Source organism: Rhodnius prolixus, unplaced genomic scaffold (assembly GCF_049639745.1).
Source record: "Rhodnius prolixus isolate KJV_2025 unplaced genomic scaffold, Rpr scaffold_1, whole genome shotgun sequence".
Classification (NCBI taxonomy): domain Eukaryota; kingdom Metazoa; phylum Arthropoda; class Insecta; order Hemiptera; family Reduviidae; genus Rhodnius; species Rhodnius prolixus.
This window is the reverse complement of record NW_027411581.1, coordinates 2588265-2612149: the sequence shown is the minus strand read 5'-3', so window position 1 is coordinate 2612149 and position 23885 is coordinate 2588265. Positions and strand designations below refer to the sequence as shown.

The 23885-nt window shown below is 36.5% G+C and overlaps 1 protein-coding gene across 3 annotated transcripts in view; it reads right to left on the bottom strand.

Annotated features, from left to right (window-relative positions):
• The window catches only part of form3 (FH2 domain-containing protein formin 3), a 146404-nt gene that overhangs the window by 108180 nt on the left and 14339 nt on the right, over window positions 1–23885 (bottom strand). For 2 of the 3 annotated variants that reach the window (XM_074113048.1, XM_074113109.1), the window contains exon 2: window positions 2295–2337. The exons of the other annotated variant lie outside the window; for it this stretch is intronic. The gene's annotated coding sequence lies outside the window, so the exon portion shown is untranslated. The remainder of the gene's footprint in view (window positions 1–2294; window positions 2338–23885) is intronic. 3 annotated transcript variants of the gene reach the window in all.

The following is a 23885-nucleotide window of genomic DNA, read 5'->3' as shown; positions in this document are numbered from 1 at the left end:
GCTTTGCGGGTCTAGCCTCTAACTGCTCGGCTATCGTGGCGCCTAGCAAACATACTTTACTATAAATTTCTCATATTAACCATTAAAGGTATAGACTGGGAATATAGCCTAGTACCGCAATACATCTCAGCTTTGCGGGTCTAGCCTCTAACCGCTCGGCTACCATGGCCACTAGCAAACATACTTTACTGCAAAATTTCTCATATTAACCATTAAAGGTATAGACTGGGAATATAGCCTAGTACCGCAATACATCTCAGCTTTGCGGGTCTAGCCTCTAACTGCTCGGCTATCGTGGCGCCTCATAGTTTCTTAGAATTTTCCTTCAACTTTACGACAAGGAAAACCTGATGTGGCCTCCCATCCGTACTTTCTGTCCCCCCACCATTCGCCTAACTCGCAGACTTCCTTCAATCTGCGAACTATTGAGACATAATTCTTTTCACAATAGAAAATGTAGATTTCCATGAAGCTTAAGGAAAAATCGTAGCCGCCGTTTACGAGAGCACCTTGTAACATTAATTTTATTACAGAAAAATGGGACGCGAGTAAGTAAAAGTAAACTTTAAATCAACCGTAATTGATGCCCATTTTCTATTTTCATTGTTTCGTTGATAAACCTCTCAAGAATAGTTCAACTTCCGCTGTGACGTCTTATTCGAATGATGTCCGCCTATTCGAATTGTTTTATAAATAATTTTCTTACTGGTGTGGATGGCCAGTACAGGAAGCTAGTGGGTTTGCATGTTATATTCACTAGTTACTAAAATAATTACTGATTTCCAGCTAAACTAGGAACTACACTATTATAAGAAATGAGTAATTTCTTTCCTGTAACTTGTAAATTACAAAAAAAAAAAAAAACTAACCAAAAGTAATACATGCAAACGAAATAGAAATGCATGTAATGTAAAAAATTACGTAAATTTAAAAAAATGTAACCTGTCAAATATCCCCTACAGTTTTTATATATATTTATAACCTGGACGCCTCGTTAACCATATAATAACAGTGCTGTTAACATCCACTGTGACCTTTTTAATAATGTAACCGTATATAAATAAAGGCAACAAACTGTAAGAAGAACTAATAACAATAATAAGATGGTTAATATTTATGAGGTTGGTAACACTGTTCATGCTATCTTATTTCGTCAGTTCTATACATTGTGCAATACAGGGAAATTAAAGAAAAAAAAAATCAAAAAATACAGTTTGCACACCTGTACAAGTGCACTGAAACCTTACAGGGAACCTACCCCACCCTCCCCCCACTCAGAGAACTGTTCTAAAACAACATTTTTCTTAAAAAAGAACCACTTGTAAATCAAAGTGTACGTGCGTAAGTCTGCTCGAGAGTCTAGGAGCTAATTCGGTGGAACTTTCTTGAATAAAGAGCAACTTCCGGTTGAGTATTTTTCTTCAAAATCAAGGTTAGCCAAACATTTAACCCAACTGAACAGCATACAAGTAAATAGTACCACCGTGGAAGGGAGAGGAAACCATTTTTAACACTTTTTCGCATTCCGGAGATCTTAACATGAATATTTCCAGTGATACTCGTATTTCAAAATCGATAATCTCGATTACAATACCTAGTAAAAGCCATTACGACCAATTAGGATTCAGTAAGAGTACAAAATTTCAATTAGCTGGTTGAGAGTTAGTCAATAAAATTGGGTTAACATCAATTCTTGTAGTAATAGAAACATCAGACCAGCTATAAGAGACAGTGGTAAAAGACATAGTGTGGTTATTGCAACACTTCAGCTAAGTTTGGGATGCCTGAGCCAAGTATCAAGTTCAAAAAGGTCACCACGATCGCCGGCGATTGTTGGGCCCTATCAGCGGCTAATATCCAAAGAGTCAAGACCTAGAAGCATGAACGGGAATATACTTAGGATTTCACAACGATCTAAGAGTTGAGCATTTAAAAGAGCATTAACAAATTCATTAGTGAGATTTTGAAATTTATTTTAAATGTTACGTGTAATCACATTGAACGATCGAACTGATCAAAGAAATATTTTAGGTCCAAAATTTTGCAGGGATGCTGCGTTAATGGGCGAAGGTCGCTAATTAAGATGAACCGGTCAAAGAATTGCTGTAATATACAGATTAAACTCAGACGCCTCGGTAGCCGAGCGGTTAGAGGCTAGACCCGCAATGCTAAGATGTATTGCGGTACTAGGCTATATTCCCAGTCTATACCTTTAATAGTTAATATGAGAAATTTATAGTAAAGTATGTTTGCTAGTTGCCTCCGTCCACTGAGAACTAAAATGAAAAACTTACCGTGAGTGTAGTTCAACTGACTGCTGACCGCTTTTCCAACGATCTGGAAAAAGAAAACACAAAATCTGTCAAGCAAGGTGTAGTAAAGAAAACTTATTTAAAACAAAATAGACTACTTCTTACTAGATAATATTTTCAAGAGTACATACAAACAGTACACGCAGGAAATCCGGCAGTAAGTAAAACGGTAAAATTTTTCACTAACTGATATATTTACTTTACTAATTTTTTAGTACACAAATTCAAAGCATGTAGGAAGTTGAATTTTTAAGAAAAGGAAGTCGTCTGAGGATTCAAAGCTAATTTTTTTAAAAACTAAATCTAGTGCGCTGGAATTGCAGGCTGGAGAAATCGCTGGAATGGAAGTGGAATAACCTAAATTCGGGCAGTCGACAGACATTTCTGTCACTGCAATTATTTCTGCCAATAAACCTTCAGCCTACGTTCAATGTAGATAGAGATAAGTGAACAGCTAAATACGCAGTACTCGGATATAGGGGGGGGGGACTCCATAGAAGATGTAGGTATTAATCAGTGTACAGTTGACCTGGATGTATCGATACATCAATGTCAAACTTAAGATTTAGATTTGGTGTAATGGGCGGTAGTTCAGGCTGTCTGCTGATATCAGATTTCGACTACTCTTCTATCGTGGATTGGCTCTCTTGCATCTTTCGTAAGGGAGAGAATTGTGATCGACAGCGATTTCGATCTGGTTACAACACTGGTTAATACACGTTTTAAGGTTCCCAGTGTTCGAATTACCCAGTTAGTTTGGTGGGTGTACCTGCGTTCGATGCTAAACTCGAAACAGTGAAAATCGGAAGTAAGTTTAAATTTTATGTTTCGATTTGGCACAACCAGGAAATGTTGCTGTAAGATTTAGGACCAAATCTTATCTTGTTCTATTTAAACGTTTCTGAAGAAATCCAAGCCCTCAATGTTTTATGAGAATTTCTTAAGTTGGTAGCAGTGTCCAGTCTTCCTTCGTCAATCTGAAGAGAGAGAGATTTCCTTGGCTTACACCCGATGGATGCACCGTTACAACCGAATTGGTCTGTGTTTGTATGCATGTAGCCAACGTAATAATAAAAACAAATGATTATCCGTAGAACATTTGATATTTCGCTTAGATGTCACCAGCTGAGAATGCCACAAAATCGGTTAGCCGGAAAAGTCACTTTACTGAATAGTTTTTCCAGTTTTTAAGAATTTCTTGTAAACAATATTTTTTTCAAAACTTGGTGCGCTAATTGTGTGGGTACATGTGGATTTTTAAAGACTTTTTCCAACCGGAAGTGCTTCTTAGCTCACTAGATCGCTCTCTTCCTCACAATGGCTCTTAGGCTTCTCTGTAGCCTTCGTAAATACTCTACATTCACATAGATTCAAATGTCATCATTATCGCACATTCTCGGGGATACTGCATTTCAGTGTATTGTACGGTTTTACAAACTGTATAATGATGGTGAAAAGTATGACAACAAAATTCAGAATTTTTGAGGAAAACTTGTGGGTTTGAAACCTTGAGAACAGCGGTAAGAGGAAGTCATGTGAGTATGAACATTAGATTTCCTGTTATTCTCGCAGCTTCCTCAGCATAGCCGCCTCTGCAATTCGGGTCCTTTGTCGGCGAATAGTACATTCCAGTCAATTTCAGTCTCAACATTTTTTATGCCACCCCTCTTTAATGCCAGTTACGGGGCTATGAGATCCCAGTCCAAGCTCTTTATTAATGACTTTACTCGTCCTAATTCTGACATCTAGACTATTCATACGGGGCTATGGGATCCCAGTCTAAGCCCTTTATTAATGACTTTACTCGTCGTAATTCTGACATCTAGACTATTCATACGGGGCTATGGGATCCCAGTCTAAGCCCTGTTTTAATGACTTTACTCGTCGTAATTCTGACATCTAGACTAATTCATCCTCTGACGTTCACAAACTAGTGTTTAATGGCGTCTTCAAAGATGGAGACCTCAAAATTTAAAAAACAATACTGAATTTTGTAGACGATTCTCTCTCCTTTTAACAGAGGAATAAATAAAAATGAAGAATTGAAATAAATAATCAATGAAAGAAACTAGAAATACTAAGGAGATTATTAAATATTTTAAACAAACAACAAGTTGCTTCACTTTGTAGAAGTGGTGGAGGGGGAAGAAATGAGCTTTATGAATTTGGTTGGTAACAATGTCCATGATTTGTAACTTGATTATATTCGTGAGTGGTAACACTGAACGGTGTTTTTTTTTTAATCGTATACAGAGGGCGTGACCGTTAGCTTTATTACATTGTGCAATATATGTAATTCTTATTAAATGTTGGTACGCCTGGACAGTGCTTATATTTTATTATGTACATATAGATTTTGCTCCAGCAGGTTATGGTCCATTTTAATTATGATCGTAACTCTTTTTTTAGGCTAGAGATTTTTATTGATGCTGAGATCATCAGCTTTTCAGACATCAGGCGGTCTGACTGGCTAGCAAGTGCCAGGAAGTCTGTGCAGATCCTCTGGCTAATCCTTATAGAATCTAATTTATTAATTTTTTGCTTTTTTATCCCAAAATACTGATGCCTTTCCCAGTGGAGTTGCAGGCCTTCAACCAATGGATACGACTATCTAGGATCTCCATTCCTGCAAGCAGGTGGCTTTGAATTAACACCCCTTATATATTCTGGATGGCCCTTCTAGGTGGTCTATGAGCATCAAGCACCTTTTATTTCCTTATCTCATCATTCAATTGCTCATTTCCTCCAACTTGGATACAAAGCATAGGAACTGCCAAGTTGTTCCAATCAGGTGCTAAGCAGGAATCTATCATTGGAAGCCTAGCACGACTTGCATGTTCGTCAGTCGAGTCTTGATCTTTCTCCAATGAATAACAAGATATTTCATTTAAACCAAACGTTTCAACCATTTATCATTTATAATTAGAAGAACGCAAAGAATGATGGAGAAGTGGTTACAGGAAGTACAGATCACTAGATTGACCATCTTTGCTTCCGTTGTTATCTCCTTAACCAGCGACTGACACGCGATCTTTTATTTACAAAAAAAACAAACAAAAAAAAACAAAGATTCCAATCGAACCAAGTTGTCGTGGAAATGGTTCTAATACAGTTGTTCTAAGGTTAATGAACCAAGGTAAGCCAGAGGTTTTTAAAACTAATGCTGATGTATAATCGAGACAAATTTGGAGTTGTTACTTTCAATATCGATTTCAACTACTCATAATATACGTAATTTTGGTCCCAGAGCCAACCGGAAGTTAATGTTTTCTGACTCATTAACATTTTAAACCAAACAACTTCCGTCACACAGTCAGCAAGTGTGAAACATGGAAACATGAATGAAGACGAAATCTCGGCACCAAATTGATTTATTAATCCACCACTGATGATGGATGTAAATCCTAAACCGGCACAAGGATACAAAAAAATTCTAAGTTGTAAGAAAATTTCACTCACACCAATTACGATCAGAGGAAGTCATAGGAGGGTGCGATACATCTATAAGAACAACAGACTGTGCACTACATAGGGAAAATTGTCTTTATCGGTGATTACAAATCGCATCACTAGGGCGCCTAGATTTAATGCTATATACGATGTTGTATACTATATATCGTAGTTTAGCATGCAGCCCATTCTGATAAGGAGACGAATGCTTTTAATTATGCAAGAAAAGAATGCACTGACGTCAATCGTAATCGAATTCATATGCTAATGCATTCTACAATGAAATTTTACATTGTTCTCGATTGATCTAATGATTACAATAATAATAATAAAATAAGGTTCACGATTTTGTTAATAATTTATAACCTTTTTTTATGTTTTTTTTAAAATTTATTTATTTGTAACTGTACGAAGTATCCATCTAGCAAAAGAGTATTTACAGATAAACATTTGATTGTGTCACAGAGCTGGCTCAGTGCCACAACCAGGATGACGGGATGAGAGAAACCAGCCAGCGCTGGAACTCTCTAGGAAGTTGTTGGTGTTTAGAAAGCAATGAGGTCACGTGGCCAACGCCGTTTTAAGAGTGACGTGGAGGATTGTCAGGATCGGGACGATGTGGATAGTGATTGAGCCAGAGGATTTGGGTGATCACAGAGAGTTTGCTGTGGAAATTTAGGGAATCGGGTGTGGATTAACTTCATTTACATACGGAATATTGAGATCATGATGGAGGGTACGGTTGGAGACATAGAATGGTGCGTTAACGATTCGGCGGAGGACTTTAGACTGGAAAGATTGGACATGTTGGATGTTGGACGGTTTTAGCGCACAATTCTGCTCCATATGTCCCATATTGGTCGGTAATAGTGTTTTGTAAAGTGTAAATTTGTTTTGTACGTTCAACAGAGGATTTAGGTCCAAGGAGTCTCCTTAGTAGTCCGTAACGTCTGTTCAGCTCTTGTCTTTTAAGTCTTCATTTATAACGTAAGAACGAAATATTCAAATTTATTGTTCCGGAAGTAGGTTTTTTTAAAAAAACAAAAAAACTGATCAAGTTAATTTGTAAAAAAATAAAAGAAAATGTTACGAAAACCTGCTCTACTCTCGCTGCAAATCTCAGCTTTCATGGGTTCAAAACCCCCGAATTATTGAAACCTTTAAGTTCTCCCCTGTAATCAAAAAGTTAATAAAAATCGTACAGCACACTGAAACAACACATTAGAGGGAAGCTTATTGGAGGATGCCTCCCCCCAGAACTGCTCTAATTCTAATTATTTAAAAGAAATATATTTTTTTGAAAACCACGCAACTCAAATCAAGCAACTTCCGGTAGATAGATTTCCTTCGTAAAGTTACTGAGAGTCTACTTGGGATTACCTAACTCTAGAGCTAGAGTTTCCGGTCCGGTTTTTGTGCTAATGTTCACATTAAAACAACTAGTTTACGATCTAAAAGTTCGTTTCCTGTAAAAACTACTGTGTCGTATAAAAAAAAGTTTTAGAAGCACTGAGTTCCAAAAAAAGAAGCCGTTGGAACGCCATTCAGTAAAATGTTACTTCCGGTAGAGGGACTCAGATTGCTCTGCCAAGTCCCAAAGCCGTGTATTAAAGTACCCAAAGTATCAAGTTTGGTACTTTCTTGCCGTTTTCAAGACAGCGTGCTTACTAGACCATAAAGAGACTTCCTATTCCCAAGTTGTAAGATAACCTCCCCCTCCCCATAGGTGAGTACTGAAAGAACATATTGTCTAGACAACAGTGAAGACTATATTTACCTGTAAATATTACATTGTAAATACTACTTGTTAAAGATCTTGATAGCAGGAGAACTACGGAAGGTTATTTACAATTTTCATTTTATATTTTTAATATGGAACTGACAGACAATCAAGTGCGTACAAATCTACAGTAATCTGCTGCACTTATTCCTGGAGGGCACCAATCAACTTCCTTGTTTTTCAACAGCTGGATGATGCAATAGAAAAACAGTCTTTCAAGAATTCAAGTTTTTTGGTTAAGATTGATCTGTTTGTTTTTACATTCTCCCACCCTGCTGCAGAGTGAGTGGTTCCCCTCTTTTTGTACCAGGCAGTCTAGTTGGATTAGCAGGTATTGGGCGCACAGGATTTATCCTCCTAAGTGAGATATCACAAGGGGGCATTCTAAGCTTATCCATTTGGAGAACGTAACTAAGGAATATGTAACCTCATTAACAAAAACTTACAGTTTACAAAGTTAAGTATAAGGGTTGATTAAATACCAAATGGTACACAAATCAGCAAGTACCCAACATTTGAGCAATTTTACTGTATTTAATATTGTTTAGAATGTTAGATGTCACAAACCTTTACTTTAAAATACAAAATATTTGTTCAGTAAAGAGTAGTAGACCATTTAACTTAGACTGACTGTAATAGGAGCTGGCGAACTATTAATGCCCAGGTTCTAAAAAATATTTATGAAAAAATTATTACTATGACTTGTTTTTTAGCAAAAATATATTTAAAATGGTTATTAACAAATATTTTGTAATAAAACAAAAAAATAATTTAATTCAAATTGGCTAAAACTTTCGTTTATGAAATAAAAAAGAAAAAAAAATGAAAAATACAAATCCACCATTTTATTACGGGCCAAAGAGGGCGTGGCGTGGACGCCCATTGGGAGGTGGGCGTGGTTTAATCAGTAGTTCTCGCTTTTGATTGCCTCTTTAATCCGCCTACTTCTCACACTTCCATTCTTAACTGTGGTTGGCCAATTCTTGATAAGTAATTATTTATATGAAAAATTACAGTTTAATTTTTTTTTACTAATTTAACCCCCCCCCCCGGAGGTATTTGATGAAAAATCAAATTATGCAATAAAAAAATTTCTCAATAAAAACTTGAAAAATAAAAGATTTTTCTTGCTTAATGTCTTGTTTTCCACACTAATAATGTAAGGGTAAACAGAAAATTAGGAATAATGGTTATTTGCTTGGGAAATAGGTAAAAGAAAATTGTGGGTCATGTTTCATGTTCACCTATTGTTTCCTGCCATTTTGTATGATTTTATGCTCAACTGAATTCATGAAAATCGATCTAAGCTTAAGCGTTTAAGCGCTACGTTGTTTACAAAAACAGGTAATAAGAACAATTTCTGAAAATGCCGTTTTCGCCCATTTTCAGGCACTTATTTCTTGAAATCTATTTAATCTATGTTGTTGCAAAAAAAAAAAAAAAATTACAGTTATAAAGGAGGATTTGCCCTATATTTTATAAAGAGAATTTGGGAATTTTATCTTTTATAGAAAAAGAGAAAAAAAATTTATCAAAGTTAAGTGTTTTTTAACGTTACGCTTTTTCATGCAATTTTAGACGATCAACCCTTAAACAATTGTCATACGGGACACTTTTATTAATGAAACGCAATAATAAACTTTGTCCCTAGTTTCCTCAACCTCCCTCCCACTTATTAAAAATCATTTACCACTTGGGTTCAATGAGGATAAACTGGGAAAACAGTAACCTTACCCGGCGATCCTTTCATTCCCTACAGGCACAACAGGAAATCAACACGTCCTTAACTTTCTCAACTGGGCTGCACTTTTTTTTTCTGTCCCTTTTTCCCCTGCAAATTATGTCCCTGAATGCAAATACATTCAGGGACATAATAAACATGCGTACTGTTACAAATAAAATCAGCCATAAACATTCCAAGTATGAATAAAATGTATAAATTAAAAATTTGAGTCTTACACCAAGAGAAAGTTGGGTAGATGTTGAAGAGAAATTCTTTTGCATCTTCCAAAATTAATTTTAATTCGTTCGTAATGATTTTTATGAGTTAAGTGACAAGTTTGATTGCTTAATATAAAAAAAAAATTGTGGCGTAGATTACATGTAATTAATGCTAACCATCAGTTTGGACAGCAGTTCTAATTATTCAGATCAATTAGTGGCACATGTTGTAATTAGCAGAGTCTGTATAGAGTTCGCGTATCCACTGGAATCTTCGTGAACATTACATGAATTCCTTAATTCATAACATTGTCCTCGACATTGAAACACATTCCTAACCATTTAATTTTTTGGCCATTTCTCTTTTCTTACATAACGTAAATGTGGAGGCGCCACGGTAGTCGAGCAGTTAGAGGCTAGACCCGCAAAGCTAAGATGTATTGCGGTACTAGGCTATATTCCCAGTCTACACCTTTAATGGTTAATATGAGAAATTTACAGTAAAGTATGTTTGCTAGGCGCCACGGTAGCCGAGCGGTTAGAGGTTAGACCCGCAATGCTAAGATGTATTGCGGTACTAGGCTATATTCCCTGTCTACATACATTTAATGGTTAATATGAGAAATTTATAGTGAAGTATGTTTGCTAGTCGCCTCCGTCCACGACACCTAATTGGTTAGTTGGACGTAAAGCCCCGCCTGAAAAAATAGCCATTACTTTTACTTTACTTACGTAAATGTTACTTGGAGAGTGGTGTGCCGAAAAATGGCCGAGTATCAGCTGTTTTACAAATCGAGCGGATACACAGGAAATAAGTACGTACATTACACACAATATGGCATTTTAGAGGGAAACCTAACCCCTTCACTTCAATCGAATGTTCCGAAAAAAACGATGCTACCATAAGTTAGAGGCATTGATGCTTGCAACTAACTTTCCCTTGAATAAGTGAGAGAAACTTAACCTATCCTTATAAGCTGATATTTTCCTCTGAATATCCAGTGATGGACATTGCCAATTTCCAAGTACTACCAAGATTGATATCGTCCATTTTCATGGACATGTTAATACACGTTAATAAAGGAAATATCATCAAATAAACGCAGATATTACTGTATGGAGGTTAGGGTCGGACTCACAGATATGGATGTAATTTATCCAAATATAGTTAAAACTTTAATAGAGTGTAAATCCTTGAAATACGGACTAACTTTGTAACATTTCGAGTCTGCAATAAATAATAAAGCGTTGAAAAAAAAAAAATACTGTCTGTTTTTTCACTAGTTAGATATTTTATTTCTTACGTTTCTTAATTCTCAAGACGGCCTGCACACACCTGTTACAGTGACCTTGGTAATAAAAAAAAAAAAAAAAATTTGGCGAGTACCACTCACTTGACTTCCTTTTTACTACTATTCTCAAAAGTTGTGAACAAATTTTGAAATAATTCAGGCGTACCACCAAATCATCCCTAAAAACTGACCCTCCAAATGTTCTGGGATAAAATTCAGATAAAAGTTGTCGATTTACAGGAGTGCAATTAGCACAAGACGTTTTAGGAATATGCGTTAAGATGGAAGTATTTCTATGATCAACGGAAACTAGAAGGCAACTTTTAGCTTGGATCTCATCCCAGATCTCTGGAATATCTGTTGGGAAACTTCCAGTACTAGAAGACAGGGAGAGGCTGGCTTCCCTCTAAAGTGCTAATTCACTTCACTGTACGATACTACCACCAGTGTGATATCCGAGAGAATCAAACTTGGACTAAATTTTCGTGTTTTTGAAAAAATTTGCTAGGCCGGAAGTGTGAATCTTTTCATTGGCGTCCGTCGTGGTGGATTTATAAATATAGGGGTCTATCACTTTAATTTGAAGTTCCCTTGATTTTGAAGGGAGATTCTGCGCTCGAAAGTACTTCTGTTGTTCTCATCCTGTAATCTAGCCAAATATCGTTAGACAGTAAACAGGAATTGAAACTTAAGAATTATATAAGACAATTAAAATTGTGCGGATATTCGATCAAGATATTTAATCCATAGTTAATAAGGATTTAAAATTATTTTTATCAAAGTGTATAGTGCAATCCCTTAAAAATAATCGGAGCGGAAATAAATAAATAACACGATAAAGAAAAAAGAATGCAGCAGGAAACAGGGGCAATGAAAGAGAGGGAGAGAGGGGGGATGAAGGAGATAAACGGCGGAATATTCAGCCGAACAGAGGACTTATCACAAGTGCTATCAGTTCTAATAAATCAGCGCACGGACATGCTGGCATTCCGTTTATTAGTTCCACGTATTGACAACTGATTCGTCTCTACACTTCTAGACCTTCTTGATCGTCTATGCAACTAATAATATATTCAATCTAAAACTATGCAAAATAATTTTTAGTCTTTGCCAGTCTATAGTGAATACGTACTTCCAGATTGACAAAAGTAGCTGTCCAATGACCTAAAAAAAAAAATCACTTTTTCGTCCTCTGAGAATATCTAAGCGAATATTTACGGTAAGGACTTGGGAAAGAGAAAATCTGGCACGATTTCCCTTCCTTTCGAGAATTTTCCAACATCAAAAAGTTCATAAAACCGTACATTTCACTGGAATATAACCAACAGTAATGTCTCCGCCAAATTAGGTGTCGTAAACGGAGGCGACTAGCAAACATACTTTACTATAAATTTCTCATATTAACCAATAAAGGTATAGACTGGGTTATATAGCCTAGTACCGCAATACATCTTAGCTTTGCGGGTCTTGCCTCTTAACCGCTCAGCTATCGTGGCGCCTAATAACGCTCGTACAACTAATTTGAAGCAAATCGACTGATCGTAAGGGCTACTTACTCAATAGACATTCCAGTATTTCGAAAGTTTCTCTGAAACGAATCTGACGATTTTATTTCAATTTCATTTACTGATAAACCTAAAACTTATTGTAAAATATATAAATCGTCTATTTTGTCGTCTTTTTTAAGGCCCAATTACTGAATTAGGTGACGTAGACTGGTGGTGGGGCGGAAACACATATTTTCAATATTAACTGATTGAAAGTAGCTACAGACTAGATTCGAACTAGAGGATCTTCATAACCACTACTGCTACAACTCTCCCCTAAAGCGGCACCCCAGCTTGTACCATTTTTCTGCAAAATTTGATTGGGAAGAGGTGGTGGCTACCCTGTACAGCGGGAAGTAGCCCTGTACTCAGTAGATTGCCCCCCCCCACTTCCTCGTAAATGGGGCCTGGACTTTTCTTTCAACTTCATATCGGGTGGGGTAAGCTTCTCGGTTGGTGTGAATTAATATGGCGTAAACATTCTGAGTTTGAATAAAATTTTGTGGGTTCGAACCTTGAGTGTAGTGGTAAAGTCGTGTGAGTGTGTTTTACAAACAAAAATTGTGTCTTTATTGCTGTGACTTAATTACCGGAAAGCAGACTGACAGACTGATATACAGATTGAATAAGTAGATTCAAGCACACGCGCACATGTTCAAGCAGGATTACTGTGACGTGTCCATTAACTAGGACAGACGATGTGGGCCAGGGAGGCATGCCTACCCTATATGGGCACATATTTCCACCTTGCCCCTCATTACATCACCGCCTTACACACACACACGACAAGGACAAGCCAGATCGTACTCTCGCAACCTCATCTCGGACTCTTCACTGCCACTCGTGCAAGACAAAACGAGATTATCGATAAAGGATCGATTTCAAAAACGCGAAGCCAACTTTTTTTTTTATTTTATGTCCACTTTCTTGTCTGCCGAAAGAGGAAGCGCTGTAATCGTGCAGAATTTTGATTTTGCGTTTTTATATTGCAAATAAATTTTTTTGTTTACAAATTAATCTTTGAATTTGGGTGTTTTAAGTTCAGAGTAAATAAAAAAAAATAAATAAAACCCAAATATATGGGTTAGGTGCCACCATAATCCTCAACAATACGCATTTGGTCAAAAACAGCCACCTAACCGGAAATTCGCAAACAGGGGGTCATCGAATTCACACCCTTTTTCTACCAATATCGAAAATATTAGGCTTATTTTTTGACGTTCCTTCCTCTAGGATACTGGACCCGATATTTTAGCTGTAACTTCATTAATTGTTATCAGGTCTTTCTTTTTTCTCATTATGCATAAAAAAAATGACGAAATTGATTAATCATGTTCAAATTTTACGATCGAGTAACGTTCTGATAAAAAAATTAACCATTTTACAACTATTATCTACATTTTGTTCCGGATCCAGGAAATCATTGGATGGAGGAGACTGGAACATGAGTCTAATACTTTGTTGACGTATGAATTAGCAAATGTTCAGCTGCTCAGATTATATAAACTATAGAATTTATAGATTAATTTGTTTACAAAATTTAAGTTAATCAAATACTTTGTAGCGTTAAATAATTTTGTTCGTTCGTTAATTATTTGTTCCATTGTATCGAAATTGTTACAGCCCTGAAGATGGAAATTATTGGTTCCGAAAGGTTGGCAAAAATTTTAGTTTCTTTTTTTACTTCATTTTTCGAAAACCAATTCGTTGTGTGTTTATTGTAGATTGTAGGCGCCACGGTTAGCCGAACGGTTAGAGGCTAGACCCGCAAAGCTAAGATGTATTGCGGTACTAGGCTATATTCCTAGTCTATACCTTTAATGGTTAATATGAGAAATTTATAGTAAAGTATGTTTGCTAGTCGCCACGGTAGCCGAGCGGTTAGAGGCTAGACCCGCAAAGCTAAGATGTATTGCGGTACTAGGCTATATTCCCAGTCTATACCTTTAATGGTTAATATGAGAAATTTATAGTAAAGTATGTTTGCTAGTCGCCACGGTAGCCGAGCGGTTAGAGGCTAGACCCGCAAAGCTAAGATGTATTGCGGTACTAGGCTATATTCCCAGTCTATACCTTTAATGGTTAATATGAGAAATTTATAGTAAAGTATGTTTGCTAGTCGCCACGGTAGCCGAACGGTTAGAGACTAGACCCGCAAAGCTAAGATGTATTGCGGTACTAGGCTATATTCCCAGTCTATACCTTTAATGGTTAATATGAGAAATTTATAGTAAAGTATGTTTGCTAGTCGCCACGGTAGCCGAACGGTTAGAGACTAGACCCGCAAAGCTAAGATGTATTGCGGTACTAGGCTATATTCCCAGTCTGTACCTTTAATGGTTAATATGAGAAATTTATAGTGAAGTATGTTTGCTAGTCGCCACGGTAGCCGAACGGTTAAAGACTAGACCCGCAAAGCTAAGATGTATTGCGGTACTAGGCTATATTCCCAGTCTATATCTTTAATGGTTAATATGAGAAATTTACAGTAAAGTATGTTTGCTAATCGCCTCCGTCCACGACACCTAATTTTGGTAGTTGGACGTAAAGCCCTCCTGAAAAAATAGGCAATTACTTTACTTGATTGTTCTTATTAAATTTTCTTTCCAGCTGTTAATTTCCAGTAAGGTTAGGTTAGCAGGTAACCTTCCTCTTTTTCTGCTTGATGTCAAGGCAACAATATGAAAAAAAGAAGAAGAAGTAAAAATTGTATATTATTAACTAGTATGGTATTATTCAAGTCTCGAGTGGGATCTAGTATTACTATGCACAAAATTGTCAGTTGTAACAAAGTGTTGTCGGCATTCTAAGACTACTTCATAATTCCTACGTTGCCGGGTGCGATTATAAAGGCGGCGGAATCTTCTATTACTGTTTTTAGGATTTTTTTTTTAACAATTTAAGGGGGGTAGGAGAGGAGGAAGGAAAAAGAAATAACTATCAAGGTGGCACCTGCTTCATGCTTTATAAATTTGCCGACGGGCTGGCAAATTATTACTATTTCAAAGTGGTGACATGATCGCACCCAAATATGGAGTGCACGCGCCTCATCAGTGCTATTTAAACAGCTGGTTGGAAAGAACAATCAGCAACATCTGGTCTTCTCCAGCATGAATCATATGATTCCAACGTGCTTTATACTTCACCACATATACATAATAGTATCTAAACACCCATATTCTAGGCTAAATTTAAGGCTTTTAACGAACTTTTAAAATAAACTTTCAGACATAAATAATTTTGTTAAATTATGCTTGAAATTAATTTTAAAAAATTATAAATTTGGAAAATAATAAGATTATCTTCTTTTACAAATAATGCAAATTTTTAAAAATATTTGGTGACAAACTAACAGACTATAAAACTGAACTTTACACGATAATTACTCAAAAATTAAAGTTATTCACATGAAAATTTTGGATTTTCTTGTATCTAAGAGATTAAATTCGGGAAAAATCAGAAAAGTGGAAAAATCCATTCTACAAAGTGGTACTTCCGGTTACGCAATTCCAATTAAATCTGGAATTTTACGACGTTTCAATGATATATATAAGACACAGAACCATAAAAGCGAAAGAAGATCGAATTAGATCGACCAAAGTTCCTTACAGAGTGTTGACTACATTAACTAGCTCAGATTTCTTGTAATATTAACATCTTAACCTAATCTGGAGCAATAACATTCGTCCATAACCTGTGCACATGTTTCCAGAAACTGCATTCTATACATTGAAATGAATAAGTAATTGCCTATTATTATGCATTCAATATGAATTAGATTCTAACAATTGAATTATTGTTATTGTTATTGTTATCAAGATGATAACGGTAAGATATTTATATCTTTTCTTTAAAAATAAAAATGAAAAAATAACGCCATTCCTATAGCCTGTGAATGTTGCGTAAGGCAAAAAACTTTCCTACGTCTGAAGGCTAAAGTTTGGCCCAAAGCCCAAGGATTTGTTTGTTTACTTCAAGTGAACGGACTTGGAATTAATAGATTAAAGTTAGTTAATTGGGAATGTTTAGATAAATCTAAAATGCAAAATTTGTGAAAAACTAAAAAGAAAAAGGAAAAACTTGTCAGAAAGCCTCCTCACCCCGGGTCGCCTTACCGGATCTTGGTTCTCATTCGTATGCCGTTCCGGTACCACCATCTTATCCCACAATTCAGATCCCATTCATTGCCATCAGATTCATTCAGTCTCATTTTCATATCCTGGAACCTTGGTTTCACAAATGGAGCATAAAGGGTCACCGAGACCAATTCGCCTACATAACCTTTACTCTTAATCATAAAAGACACTGCAGTTTCAGGACAGACTGCACATTATAATTTATTATGTAATTAAAAGTAAAGTCACACCTATTTTTTCAGGCGAGCTTTACATCCAACTACCAAATTAGGTGTCGTGGACGGATGTGACTAGCAAACATACTTTACTATAAATTTCTCATATTAACCATTAAAGGTATACAGGGTGATCCATTTTAAAACGCACCAATCGCTAATAACTTTTTCGGAAAGCGGAATTTCGAAAAAACCCATGAAGTAAACTATATGTTTTTTTTTGGTCTAGTTTTCAAATTTTCTACCTTCGGTGCTGTAACTTTATTTTTGGCGGAGTTATGGCCAAAAACCCGATTGGGGTTTCATAAGGACCACTGGTTTTGACAATGATTATGAAAACTACATAAAAAACTGTGAAGAATGACATTAACTCCGTTTTGATATCTCTAATATTAGTTGAGATATTTAAGATCAAAGTTACTATTTTGTCAACTCGTGAACGGTTTTCAATATTAATTTTCCACCAGAAATACCCGTTTTGGGAGGTCCTCTGGCTACAAAAATGTTATTTGTGACGCAAAGTAAAAAAATAATAATAACTGATGATTTTAAAAAAAGTAGTATAACGTAATGGTTGTGGGTGAATCTGGATAAATTTGTTTTTTCATCAAATAAAAGCAATCATCACATCATTTTAATGTATCCCGAATGCAAGACATTCTTGGCCTATGATTGCTGTAAGAATATCTTGCCAGGGATGGGCAGTTGTTGGTCTAGTGGTCAAGAGCGTGGTTTTGTAAGTGGGAGATCCCCAGTTCGAATCCCGCTAGAGCAATCATTCATAATAGTTAGTACATCATAATACTTTTTTAAGTAAAATGTAGTCATACGTGGTATTCGAACTGGGGATCTTCCACTTACAAAGCCACGCTCTTGACCACTAGACCAACTCCCTGGCAAGATATTCTTACAGCAATCATAGGCCAAGAATGTCTTGCATTCGGGATACATTAAAATGATGTGATGATTGCTTTTATTTGATGAAAAAACAAATTTATCCAGATTCACTCACAACCATTAAATTACTCTACATGTTTTAACATCTTCAATTATTATTATTTTTGTTCATTGCGTCACAAAAAACATTTTGTGCAGTCAGAGGACCTCCCAAAACGTGTATTTCTGGTGGAAAATTAATATTGAAAACCGTTCACGAGTTGATAAAATTGTAACTTTGATCTTAAATATCTCGACAAATATTAGGGGTATCGAAACGCGGTCAACGTTATTTTTCACAATTTTTTATCTAGTTTTCACAATCATCGTCAAAACGAGTGGTCCTTATGAAACCCCAATTGGGTTTTTGGCCGTAACTCCGCCAAAAATAAATATACAGCATCGGGGGTGGAAAATTTGTTTATATAGAAAAACAGTTTATTTCGTGGGCTTTTACAAAATTCCGCTTTCCTAAAAAGTTATTAGCGATTGGTGCGTTTTAAATGGATCACCCTGTAGACTGGGAATATAGCCTAGTACCGTAATACATCTTAGCTTTGCGGGTCTAGCCTCTAACCGCTCGGCTACCGTGGCGCCTAGCAAACATACTTTACTTCAAATTTCTCATATTAATCATTAAAGGTATATACTGGGAATATAGCCTAGTACCGCAATACCTCTTAGCTTTGCGGGTCTAGCCTCTAACCGCTCGGCTATCGTGGCGCCTAGCAAACATACTTATATATACTTAGTTTCTATATAAGTAATTCTTCTAAGTAATCTATATACTTAGTCTTCAAGTTACAGTTGTAATAAAAATTAGCTCCATATTTTCTCAGTAAACATTATTTAATTCTTAACGTATCAGACCAATTTAGGTAGTAAACATTTTTATTATAAATTATTCTATTTATAGCATTAATGAATTTAGAAACCATCTAGTTTGTAGTGAAATGTTAGTTAGGGAGTAGTGAGTTTGTTGTTTTCGTGTATCCGTCGGTATGTAACTGGGAAGGTCAGTATGCCAACATATCTACACTGCTCGCTGTCCCTGTAACAAGTTCGTACTCTAACACCATATGGCCCATACTTCAATTTCAATAATGTCACTTTGACTTTTCTAATAATAGTTTCTTGCTTTTATTAATTATAACAGTACAATTATTTTTTTTTTTTAATAAAATCTATTTCTATTAACTGATTCATTGAATGGCATCATTTTAATTCAAATTTTTCCAATATTGGGACATTATTTTACTCATAATACAGTTTACAGCTGTGTGAGTTAGGAATTACGATACGAGTGGAGTTTGCGAATGTTTGTGAGTCTGTCCATATCTCAAAAACGATAAATCCTAAAGCGATAAATGGCTAATGGAAATTTGAAACTTCGCTTTATTGGTAACGGAGATACTGAGCTACTACTGTAACAGGTATACCAACTATATGAGGACCTAGCTCCTAAGAGAACCCAAAATATTTTACTGATCTAATTAAAATCAAAAGTTAACTAGCAACTCCCGGAATTCCTGAGATTCCTCTGGGTTGGGCTCAGTGCGTGATACTTTTTACAGCAAATTCTTCCACTTCCTGGGCAAGTTTCTAAAGCTCTCTGGATATCAGATAAGGTTAGCTAAATAAATAAGTCACTAGATGACATTTTTATGACGCCTACGCGTCTCCATTAAGAATTCAAGGATTTAGTTACATCTTTATAAACTTACACAAACTTAATTACGTCATTACCTGGCCTAATTACAATATTTTTTGACAGTGTTGCCAACAAGATTTGTTTTTAAGTAGTTTTACTTTCTATTAAATGACAGGAAGCCTTGCGATCTTGTATTGACGCTGTTCATAAGAAATGCTTGTTTTAAGATTCTCTGGCTCAACAATAAGTTTTTGAGGCTTTGGTTCAAACATTTTTTTGTGTTTAATGTAATTTTTACGTGAACTCACTAGTCACTGCTGTTATAATAAACAACTACAATTCCAACTTTTAATGACGAATCAGAGCCCAAATAGATGTCAGCAAACTTCCTGTTTTGTGTTCCTTTATTTCGAACCGGAATTCACGGGGGAAAAAAAGTAACAGTTCATTCAAACTGTGAAGCTTTATTTTTCTCCTGACCGTAAGGCGCCATGATAGCCGAGCGGTTAGAGGCTAGTCCCGCAATGCTAAGATGTATTGCGGTACTAGGCTATATTCCCAGTCTATACCTTTAATGGTTAATATGAGAAATTTATAGTACAGTATGTTTGCTAGTCGTCACGATAGCCGAGCGGTTAGATGCTAGTCCCGCAAAGCTAAGATGTATTGCGGTACTAGGCTATATTCCCAGACTATACCTTTAATGGTTAATATGAGAAATTTGCAGTAAAGTATGTTTGCTAGTCGCCTCCGCCCACGTCACCTAATTTAGTAGTTGGAGGTAAAGCCTGCCTGAAATAATAGCCATTACTTTACTGCTGACTAACCTAGCTGACAGAATGTATATGACAGAACTGTATATTTGTAACAGGTAAAAAGAATGGGCAATGACAGCACAGATTCTTAAAGGCAATGCCTGCCACAGCTATCCGAACCCAGATAGGCTATACATATTTCACTGACTAATATATTTCACCTTCGGGTACATGACTGGACTCTTTATTCTTGATGAATGGTCGCTGATGGGGATTTCTGTTCTCTCTTTATGCCACGGGCATTGCTTGTCACAATGACCCGTTGTAGCATTGCTTGTCACAATGACCTGTTGTAGCACTAATTAATCACAGTAATTTGTTCTCAATAATTGAGGCACCTTTCTCATCGCAGGCAGGTGTCCAGTTATATGATTAATGTAAATCTTCTGACATCGCAGAGCAGCATTGTTCCACTAAATCCGCTGATTGAATTGCGTCTTACTGTATCCACCAATACTCTTGCGTTGCTGCTGCTGAACAATTTACAGTTCTATCAGGAGAATTGGGAGCTTTCTGTTAGGGATCATCTCTCCCTGGAGCCGATTCATCGCTTCGTCAAAGAAGCTACTCTATAAGAGTTCGAGAGGGGGTATATTCGCTTCTGTTACCTGGTAATTAACTAGGCTCTCCAGGAGGTTTAGATAGTGTGGGCAGTTAGGGATCATCGCTCCCGAGGGCCACCCACTATACTCTCCCATAGCTCCCCAGAAGTTCTGAAGACTGCTTTTCTAGATCAAGGGAATCTCGCCCTATAGTAAAGTTCTAGAAAGAGAGAGGAACCAGTAATTTAGTACAATCACTCCCAGGTGTCCCATCTTGAGATTCCAAAGAGAATTCTTCCAATTAAAATTTTTGGAGACTCCTAAAGAGTGTATATACTCCTCAATGCTAGTACATAGATAAGTTGAGGACGGCATTCATAAGAGAAGGAACGCAGATAGTTACTACCCACAGTTCCCCGTTCACTCCTAGCCACCGAAGGGTCACCAGGGCGTTAGTTGGAAATCCATCCAAACAAGAGTAGCTGGAGGATTATAGAAAACTGATACCAATGAACCTAGGTGTGGTTAAGGTAAATAACGGGTTATTTGTATGAACTGAACGAGTTCGTTTAATTTACCAGACTTGGACCTTTCCAGAAGGAAAATCTTCTCCTCCCCGAAGACAAGAAGAAATCTGCTTCCGACACAAGAGCAAAGTGACGCACAATCCATTAGATCACCACGTAGTATTCATTCATCCCGAAGAATTGAGAACAGCATGGCAGGAAAATATACCTCTAGGATTTCTGGGGAAAGCCCAGGCTTTCCTAAAATTCTCCCAGATCCTAAATCCTAAAATTCACACCAGACAGGATATATCCCACTTACTAAGGAGACCTCCTTTTCTGGTGAATACCAAAAACCGAACATCAATACGATCTTAACATTTCCATAGTGAATGTGAAACTAGAAACACATAATTACAACTTATTGTTCCCCATTTTTCTTAGTGTGCAGCATTAGTTAAACTACGTATTAGTTTAACAAAACAGTTACCGAGTATCTATTGTCTTTTAACAGAGAATGATGACAAATGGAGTTATGTTAATTCGATCAGTCGAAAATAAAAGAAAATAATTAGTTGCAAATGGTACCTAATTTAGTTACTTCTCAGATATATTTCCATTTTTAAGAAACTGTATTTTAAATTGTTTTGGATTTGTCACATTGTCAAAAAAAAAAACTAAAGTAGTTCTAAAATAATGCACTTAACGGAAATGTGTCAAGAGATATTTTATTTTAACTTCCTGTAACTCGTGCTAAAACAGTGTGACCAACTGTCCCGGACTCCAATTTATTGTTAGTCTAAAATTGCAAATGTCATTCAGTGCTAGGGAAAACAGGTATAAGCTGTTAAGATTTAGGGCAGTCTGACAGGTTGACAGGTAGTGTGAGAAGGGTCCTAGTCCTAACCTTCTTTCCCCTTAAACTTTGACCCAAACTGAGCCCTCGGATTCACAAGAAATAAGTTTTAACGGAGCATCTAAAAAATATTAGGAGACAACAACTTGCTTGTACAGGCAGGTACTCTGTCTATAATGTCAATTGCTTAGAGCTGTCTGCGTTGTTTAGAATGGGGTGCCCACAGGGACCCCCCATGATGTGATGTGGCTACGAGTTTCTAAAACTTTTAAAGCTAATAGTTTCGAACAATTTTCAAGAAAAATTGCAAAAACTGAGAAAAACGCACTTCCGCTAGTGACAAATTTTGGCTTAAAAAAAAAAAAAAGTCAACAGCGGAAGTGATATCAAAACGCACGTCTAGTTTGAACTAATTTTCGAGATATTTTGTGGCCCATAAACACAAAACAAGCGCGTTTTTTCTCGTATCTTGATGAGCCACCAAAAACATTTATTTCTCAGTTTTCAAAATAATGTTCACACGATCGCATTACTTCCTGCTTACTTGTGTGCGTGGAAAGAAATTCAACACATTTTACGTCTTGATAGAACCGTCTGCCGTGGTGTGTTAGTACAGTACACTGATAGGCACGTTACAAATGGTACTCGAAGAAGGTACTTTTCACAGAAAATCTTGGGAGCTGTTTTAAAGAACGTGAAAAATCTCAGCAAAATCATATGCTGCATATGTCTGTGTATCAATAACGATGATAAAATAATCGTGAACATTAGCAAACCGGAAGTTCTCAATCTTCCTCTTTGTAAATGCTCTATGGCCATACCGGAAAAGACGCAGAGTACAGAGCAAGCCTGGTTACAGGAAGTGGAAGCCGACCTGAGCACCAAGGAAATGGAAAAAAGGCCTACGTCACTAAAAAAAAAAACATCAAAAGATCCTTCCTCTTTCTAACAGGTGCAAAAAAGAATGAATTGTCTCTCCGATCTCAGGCACACAATGAAGTAAATTACTATTTACGCTTTGTTTACATACTATTTACATTGTGATCTACTATATACTACATATTTACTTATTAATATTTACGAAGTAGAACGAGATCTGTAAAAAGTAAACAAAGATGAAGTAATCGCGTAATATTTTCAATGAAAAGTTTAATTTGAGACGATCGCATGACTTCCTGTTTCAAGAAACTAAAAAAAAATAATAAATTCTGATAAGCCAGACATGTGGGCAGTTATAGTAGACCTAGAACAAAGCCTGCACAATAGTACGTGATCGATACTATTTAGTCACCAGAGCATTCTTTAATAGGACAACTGACTGCTAACAATCTGTCAGAAAGCCCAGATATTAAACCACATGTGCGTATTAAAGGAAATAAATTAATGGACAAAAACCAGTAGCGTCATCTGTTGGTAGTTATGTCAGATTTCCTGTACTTATAATTATTCGTATAATCTTGGTACTGTGGAAACTAAGTTTGTTTTTTTTATGGTTAAAGTTCTTTTAAAAATTCCTGGAGACCATTTATTGAACTTAAAGAAGACGGGGGTATGGGTAGACATCTAATTCAAAGGCTCGCCGCCATGGCGTGTACAGCTCTGGGGGCTGCCTGCTCTACCTGCTCCGTAATCTCCAACTCGATCTAATGCTATTAAGAAATAGTGTCAGAATTAAATAACTGACTTTAATCTTGACAGATAATGTGTAACTCAGCAGGCCCTCTAACTTTACCTCTCAAAGAACTCAAACTTTTAAACTGATCAAACTAAGCAAGGGATGGGTTAGTTTCTGGTTAGATTTATGATTGGTACAATCGCCCTCGGTTTTTCTTTCCTCTGTGGCGTCACAGAACGGGACTTTCCCACTTTTCATTTTAATAAAATAAAAGTTCTTAAACTAAAACTG